At 46.3% G+C, this 7709-nt stretch overlaps 1 pseudogene; it reads left to right on the plus strand.

Moving 5' to 3' along the window:
* The first annotated feature begins 275 nt into the window (after positions 1-275).
* Positions 276-1207, plus strand: LOC124250831 (olfactory receptor 13C7-like; annotated as a pseudogene).
* The last annotated feature ends 6502 nt before the right edge of the window (positions 1208-7709 follow it).

The raw sequence follows: 7709 nt of genomic DNA on the forward strand, positions 1-7709 counted from the left end.
ATACGCATCAGTAGAAATGAGTGTGTCTGATCAAGTAAATTAAATCACCACAGGAACATTTCAAATGTCTCACATACACAAGGTGGCTTAAGGTCACAAAGTAGATTCTTTTCTAGACCCCGCATTTTACTTAGGACCACAGAGAGACCATCCACTGTTAAAGCTGTTTTCCTCTCAGCAGAAAGTGCATTTCTCACTGGCAAGCCAGCACTTCAGAGTCAGAGAGTGTTGAGATTGACCTTCTGAGTTCCTGCAGGTGACAGAGCAGATGCACCATGGACAGGTTCAATTGATCCTCCCGGCGGTGGGGTTCATTCTCCTGGGCCTCTCGGCCCATCCAAAACTAGGGAAAACGTTCTTTGTGCTCATCCTGTCAATGTACCTGATGATCCTGCTGGGCAATGGGGTCCTCATCCTGGTGACCATCCTTGGCTCCCACCTGCACACACCCATGTACTTCTTCCTGGGGAACCTCTCCTTCCTGAACATCTGCTACACAATCTCCCCAGTCCCCCTTACTCCCAACAGCTTCCTGACCCCCGGGAAAACCATCTCCTTCTCAGCCTGTTTTAGACAGATGTTTCTCTCCCTTGCCATGGGAACCACAGAGTGTGCGCTCCTGAGTATGATGGCATTTAATTGCTACGTGGCCATCTGCAGCCCTCTTAGGCACCCTGTGGTCATGAGCAAAGCTACTGGCTCCAGGATGGCTTGTATCATTGACACTGTGCTGCAGACATCCCAAGAAATGCAGCTGCCCTTCTGTGGAGACAACATCATCAACCACTTCACCTGTGAGATCCTGGCTGTCCTGAAGTTGGCCTGTGCTAACATCTCCACCAATATGATCAGTATAGGGGTGGCCAATGTGATCTTCCTGGGGGTTCCCAGTTCTAGTCATCTTTGTCTCCTACATGTTCGTTACTACCATCCTGAGGATTCCCTCAGCTAAGGGGAGGCAAAAGACCTTCTCCACCTACTCTGCCCACCTCACAGTTGTGGTCATCTTCTATGGGACCACCCTCTTCATGTACAGGAAGCCCAAGTCCCAGGACCCACTGGGCATAGAAAAATGGGACCTTTCAGGCAAGCTCATTTCCCTCTTCTCTGGAGTGCTGACCTCCATGCTCATCTACAGCCTCAGGAAGAAAGATGTGAAGGATGCTGTGAAGAACCCGTGGTACATCAGAAACACCTAACTGAGTGACTGTCACAGAATCCCAAGTCGTCAGAACCCCTTACTTCTAAACTCCTCATTGTTCTCATGGGAAAATAGTAACCTAGAGTAGAGAAGGGACTCTCCCAAGGTGCATGTTGTGGGCCATGAGACTAGGACTAAAAACTAACCCGGTTTTCCCACACCACCACCCCATTGTTCCATAGGCAATGGAAGCTTCTATCTAAGAACCTAGAAGGAAAGAGCCTTCACATTTCTAGAGATGCTGGCTAACTGTTAGCTTTGTGTGCAACCGCAGTGACATCATATCATAGCTATTTTATGCTAGCAAAATCTTAGATCCTCACCAGAAGCTGGTGCATACCTGTGAAGAGTCATTGATGTGTGCAAAATTAAGAGACAAACACAGAACCTGGCTTTAGTAGAGCTGGGTTCTTGGAGTGTAGTGTTCGGCCCTATGTAGAACTGCTGATTACTGGACGTGCTTTGGTGTTATCCCAGAGGCCTGTGTTCAGTAAGAATGAGGTGAAAAATATCGGCTACGTCATCACAGTGCGTTGCCCAATGGCGCCATGGCAAGAATTTTCCTCAAGTTGTAGCACCAGGAAGAGAGGGCTCCTACCTTGAACAGCAGGACTTACCTGTGAGGAAACAGAGATGTTTGCACTCTCCTGCCTGTAGCCCAGCTCCAATCACGTTCGCGGCAGTATTGCACCTCTGGGAGGCAGCAGCTCTCAATCCCTTCTTCCCATGGGAACTATGTGACTCATGGCATTAACACCCTCCAAACCCTCCCATGGTGGTGCCCGAACTACAAGAACATCCAAAAAACGTTTTGGGCAAGGCAAAGAGTTATAATAATCCTCAATCCCACAGCAACCATTGGCCATTAGTAAGAGTTGGGCCCCACTGGTTATGGCACAGACGTGATGGGCTTTGAGTCTGGAGTTTGGATTCTTGGGTGGTCAGGAGCAGCCATAACAGCATGGAGGTTGGAGGTTGTATCAGGCAGGAGACTTTCAATTGAACAAAAGAGAAAATTCTATTCAACTTGGTTCAAGAATAACATGGACTTATTCTCCAGTATGGCCAGCCTCAGGCACAGTAAATCAGGCTCCAGCTCCTTTGCTCCGAGATTCTCTTCACTCTTCACTCTTCTGTGTGTCAGCTTTGTTCTCAGGCTGACTCTTCTCATAGTCACAAGATGGCTGCTGCCAGCCCTGGGCCTGCAGGTTCCCAATTCATTTGTGGGATAGAAACACTGGTTCCCACAGCAGAGAACAAGTGCCCTGAGGTTTGCTCTGACTGGACGGATGCAAACCACAAACCAATCCCAGTGGCAGGTGGGATAAGATTGTGCAGATGGACTTAGACCAGCAGGGTGCTCCTCTGACACAGAAGATGGGGTCAGTCTCACCCGCGTGTGTGGCTGCTGCACAAAGGAAACTCCGGAGTTGTTCAGAAAGGAGTAGAGAGGCAACGGATCCTGGGAGGGCAACCAACAAATGTCCATCATTTTCTGGGCCCTGGGTGAGGCTTCCTGACTCTGGGAAATCCCTCTGAGGGTAGAATGCCTCTTACTGATTGAGACAGAATATTCCCATCAACCTCACCAGATGGGGGCTCGGTGTCACAATTTGATTGGAGAAAATAAGTACAAGAATGTTTCTTGTGCATCTGAGTTTCTGTCCTAACTTTGAATCTGCGCTGGGTGTGTTGTGTCACGTCAGCTCTGCGTCTGAGAAGGCCTCTCCATGGTCTGCATTTTGAGGTGAATCTTACCCCTCCCTAGCTTTGTAAATTTATAATTTTTCTACTTTTAATTTCCCTTTGCTCCATTTCCTCACCCATTTATTTTTAATTTTTTGGCCTTGGATGTATATTTGGATTACTTCAAACCCTTTGTGTGATGGTTCCAGGCATAAACTGAAAGACCAAACAAGCAAACAAAGCAACAAGTAAGCAAACAAACAAAAACCAAATGAACTGATGACAGAACTAATGACTAGACAGTGGGCGGGACAGCGGGCCGGCTGCTGGAGGCCCCTGCCAGCTCCTTTCTCTGAGCCTGCTGTCCATCTCCTACTTAGGTTAGTCTGTAAGTTAATTCATCCATTTCTTCTACATTATCCTATTTGTTGGTGTGCAGCTTTTCATTGTATTCTCTTATAATCCCTTGTATTTCTGAGGTGTCCATTATTCTTTCTCTGCTTTTGTTTCTGATTTTATTTATTTGAGAACTCTCTCTTTTTTTCTTGGTGAGTCTGGCTAAAGGTCTGTCAATTTTGCTTATCTTTTCAAAGAACCAGCTCTTCATTTCCTTGATTTTTTCTTTTTAGTCTCTATTTCACTTGTTTCTGCTCTGATTTTTATTATTTCCTTCCTTATACTGATTTTGGGCTTTATTTTTTCTTCTTTCTCTAGTTCCTGTAGGTATATTTTTAGATTGTTTATTTGGGATTTTTCTTGTTTCTTGAGGTGGCCTGTATTGCTATGAACTTCCTTCTTAGTACCACTTTTGCTGTATCCCACAAATTTTGGCATGTCATATTTTCTTTTTCATTTGTCTTCAGGTATTTTTTAATTTCCTTTTGTATTTCTCCCTTGACCCAATAGTTGTTCAGTAGCATTTTGTTTAATCTCTACATATTTGTGACTTTTCTAGTTTTCTTCTTGTAGTTAATACTGTTTCATACCGTTTCATACTATTTCATACTGTTGTGGTCAGAAAAGGTGGTTGGTATTATTTCAATCTTCTTAAGTTTATTGAGACTTGTTTTGTGGCCTAATATGTGATCTATCCTGGAGAATGTTGCATGTGCATTCAAAAAGAATGTGTATTCAGGAGAAGAGCCAAGATGGCGCCGTGAGTAGTCCTCTTTGTCTCTCGCCCTTCGAGTCTACAATTATTTGGACACTTATCGCTTGACAAAGGATATCCAGACAGCATCTCAGGACGTCTGAGACACCCACGCGACTATACATCGGAAGGCGGATGGACTTTCCTCCGGGAGGATGTGGAAATAGGTGAGGGCTCTCCGACCCCGACGGGCAGCCTGGTACCCGCAAGCGGCTTTCTTCCAACGGACGCCCCCAGAGGATCCACGCACGTCTAGGGCAGGAGCGAGAACACAACAGAGGAGCGACGGTGGAAACAGGTGACCAGAACCCTACCTAAACCCCCTGCAATTACTCCTAAACGCAGAGGGAAACTTTGGAGTTGCACACCTGAGCCCGCAGGGAGAGTCTCTCCCCGCCATTGGCGGGGGGATCCAGCCTGGTGCTCGGGGCGCCCAGAGGGTCCCAGAGAGAGACACAGAGGGCACGGAGATCTCCCAGCTGCCGTTGCCCGCCCCGTGGGACTAGGGATTGCCGGAGATCTCGGAGAGGACCGGGGTGGGGGGAATTTTCAAAGGCCGGTCCTGCGACCCGGAGGGGAAGCGCCAGAGCTCCGCCCGGGCAGCAGACAAAACTCTCTGTCTGCCATTAGCAGAGGGGCCACGCTGAGCATTCACGGCTCCGGCAGAGGCCAGGAGAGAAGCCCTGAGGGCGGGGCGACCCCCAGCTGCCGTTGCCCACCCCGTGGGGCTAGGGATTGCCGGAGATCTCGGAGAGGACCGGGGCGGGGGGAACTTTCAAAAGGCCGGTCCTGCTACCCGGAGGGGAAGCGCCGGGGCTCCGCCCGGGCAGCAGACAAAACTCTCTGTCTGCCGTTAGCAGAGGGGCCACGCTGAGCATTCACAGCTCCGGGAGAGGCCCGGAGAGAATCCCTGAGGGCGGAGCGACCCCCAGCTGCCGTTGCCCACCCCGTGAGGCTAGGGATTGCTGGAGATCTCAGAGAGGACTGGGGCTGGAGAGAGTTCCAGAGACCCAGCTTAGTAGCCTAGGGGGAAACCCTACAGGCTCACAGCAGCCTTAGGGAAAGCCTCTGCACAGCACCAGTAGAAGGCACCCAGCCGCCAGCCACAAGGCTGGAAGACCCCAGGGCAAAAGCAGCATAGCTAGGTGTACTAACCACAGACTGTAGAAGATGCCAATAGCTCTCCTGCGACCTATAGAGGACAAGTGAGATTTGGTGGGTGCCGACAGCAACGGAGCGACAAATATAAGTGATCCCACCCCTGGCTGCTGGAAAAGCCCATAACACCGTTGCAGACCCCAAGGAGAGAGCACATCTAGGTGGGCTGCAACAGTAGGCACCTGCAGCCTGAAGCCCCCCTGTGACGGCCCCCACGGCAGAGGAGGGAATCCAAAGAGCCACTGTGGCTACGAGGAGGGGCCCAGGCCCAGTTAGCAACTGCGGACAGGGTTCCTGGTTGGTGCAGTATAAACAGCTGCTCCCCCACCGCAGCAGCTGAAACAAGTGAAAGGAGCAGCTAAACTCTATCTCCATGCGGAGGCACAAATCAACAACATCAAGCAATATGAAAAAATACATTAAATCTCCAGAACAGAAAGAAAGCAACAAATATACAGAAAACAATCCCAAAGAAAATGAGATGTATAACCTAAATGACGATGACTTCAAAACAGCCATCATTAAGATTCTCAATGAGTTAAGAGAGAATTCTGACCGTCAACTCAACGAGTTCAGGAGCTATGTCACAAAAGAGTTTGATACGATAAAGAAGAACCAAACAGAAATATTGGAAATGAAGAACACAATAGAGGAGATTAAGAAAAATCTAGATGCTCTGAACAGTAGGGCCGATAATATGGAGGAAAGAATTAGCAATTTGGAAGATGGCAATATAGAATTGTTGCAGGCAGAGGAGGAGAGAGAAGCAAGACTTAAAAGAAATGAAGAAACTCTCCGAGAATTATCAGACACAATTAGGAGATGCAACGTAAGGATTATAGGTATACCAGAGGGAGAAGAGAAGGAGAAAGGGGCAGAAAACCTATTCAAAGAAATAATGGCTGAGAACTTCCCAAATCTGGTGAGGGAGATGGATCTTCAGGTGACAGAAGCCAATAGATCTCCAAACTTTATCAATGCAAGAAGACCAACTCCACGGCATATAGTAGTGAAGCTAGCAAAAGTCAACGACAAGGAGAAAATATTAAGGACAGCCAGGCAAAAGAAACTAACCTACAAAGGAACCCCCATCAGGCTATCAGCAGATTTCTCAGCAGAAACTTTACAGGCTAGAAGAGAGTGGAATGATATATTCAAAAATCTGAAGGACAAAAATCTACAGCCGAGAATTCTCTACCCAGCGAAAATATCCTTCAAATACGATGGAGAAATAAAAACTTTCCCAGATAAACAAAAATTAAGGGAGTTCATTGCCACAAAACCTCCTCTTCAGGAAATCCTCAGGAAAACCCTCATTCCTGAAAAATCCAAAAAAGGAAAGGGGCTACAAAACCAAGAGCAGAGGAGATAAGTAGAAGGACAACAACAGAGAGTAGCAGCTCTACATCAGAACAGATTAAACCATGGGACGAGAAACAAAGGAAACTGAAAAAAACCGGAAAACAAGACACAAAATGGGAGTGGTAGGCCCCCACGTCTCAATAATCACTCTAAATGTAAATGGATTGAACTCCCCAATCAAAAGACACAGAGTGGCAGGATGGATCAAAGAACAAGACCCAACAATATGCTGCCTCCAGGAAACACACCTCAGCCCCAAAGACAAACACAGACTCAGAGTGAAGGGATGGAGAACAATACTCCAAGCTAATAATGAACAAAAGAAAGCAGGTGTCGCTATACTAATATCAGACAAGGTAGATTTCAAAGCAAAACAGATAAAGAAAGATAAAGAGGGACAGTATATAATGATAAAAGGGACTCTCCACCAAGAAGACATAACACTTATAAATATATACGCACCCAACACAGGAGCACCAAAATTTGTAAAGCAACTCTTAATAGAACTAAAAGAAGACATCAACAACAATACAATAATAGTAGGGGACCTCAACACACCATTAACACCAATGGACAGAACATCCAGACAGAAAATCAACAAGGAAATAATAGAATTAAATGAAAAATTAGACCAGATGGACTTAATAGATATATATAGAACACTTCATCCAAAAACAGCAGGTTACACATTCTTCTCAAGTGCACATGGAACATTCTCAAGGATTGACCATATTTTGGGAACCAAAGCAAACATCAATAAATACAAGAGAGTTGAAATAATATCAAGCATCTTTTCTGATCATAACGCTATTAAACTAGAAATCAACTACAAGAAAAAAGCAGAGAAAGGTGCAAAAATGTGGAGACTAACACGCTTCTCAACAAACAATGGATCATTGAAGAAATTAAAGAAGAAATCAAATATTATCTGGAGACAAATGAAAATGAGAACACGACATACCAAATCATTTGGGATGCAGCAAAAGCAGTCCTAAGAGGGAAATTCATCGCAATACAGGCTCACCTCACTAAACAAGAAAAAGCTCACGTAAGCAACCTCAAACGACACCTAACAGAACTAGAAAAAGAAGAACAAACAAAGCCCAGAGTCAGTAGAAGGAGGGAAATAATAAAAATAAGAGCAGAAATAAA

This window comes from Equus quagga, chromosome 1, assembly GCF_021613505.1.
Source record: "Equus quagga isolate Etosha38 chromosome 1, UCLA_HA_Equagga_1.0, whole genome shotgun sequence".
Taxonomy (NCBI): Eukaryota; Metazoa; Chordata; class Mammalia; order Perissodactyla; family Equidae; genus Equus; species Equus quagga.